The sequence below is a fragment of the Formica exsecta genome, unplaced genomic scaffold (genome assembly GCF_003651465.1).
Source record: "Formica exsecta isolate Colony F162 unplaced genomic scaffold, ASM365146v1 C16217082, whole genome shotgun sequence".
Classification (NCBI taxonomy): Eukaryota; Metazoa; Arthropoda; class Insecta; order Hymenoptera; family Formicidae; genus Formica; species Formica exsecta.
Genome location: NW_021843227.1, coordinates 1 through 322, shown reverse-complemented (window position 1 = coordinate 322; position 322 = coordinate 1). Strand labels below are relative to the sequence as shown.

At 30.4% G+C, this 322-nt stretch overlaps 1 long non-coding RNA gene across 1 annotated transcript; it reads right to left on the bottom strand.

The window, feature by feature from the left end:
* Nucleotides 1–24: 24 nt before the first annotated feature.
* On the bottom strand, nucleotides 25–322 carry LOC115242233. Its single transcript, XR_003885393.1, has 2 exons — nucleotides 226–322; nucleotides 25–155 (listed from the first exon to the last, which is right to left on the bottom strand). It is a non-coding gene; the product is annotated as an uncharacterized LOC115242233 (long non-coding RNA).

Here is a 322-nt window from a genome sequence, read left to right as displayed (position 1 = left end):
TTTTAAATATTGCCATAATTCTTCTTCCTGTGCATATGAAATGTATTCTCCTTCTATTTTCCTATTTTTATGAAATACATAATTCGACTCTTTTTGAGCATGAAACTGTATTTCCCACAAAAGAATCTTAGGTGAAAGTTTATATTTGTCTGCAACTGTTTTTACTGCTGTCAGGTTGGAGTCGAAAGTTACCTTATAATCGTTTATTGCCTCCTCATATAATACCTTTTCGTGCAAAAATTTCTTTTTTTTTTCAACAGTTTCTACTGTTAATTCGATCATATTCTTTTCTTCACCTTCTGGTATGGTATCTATAGATACA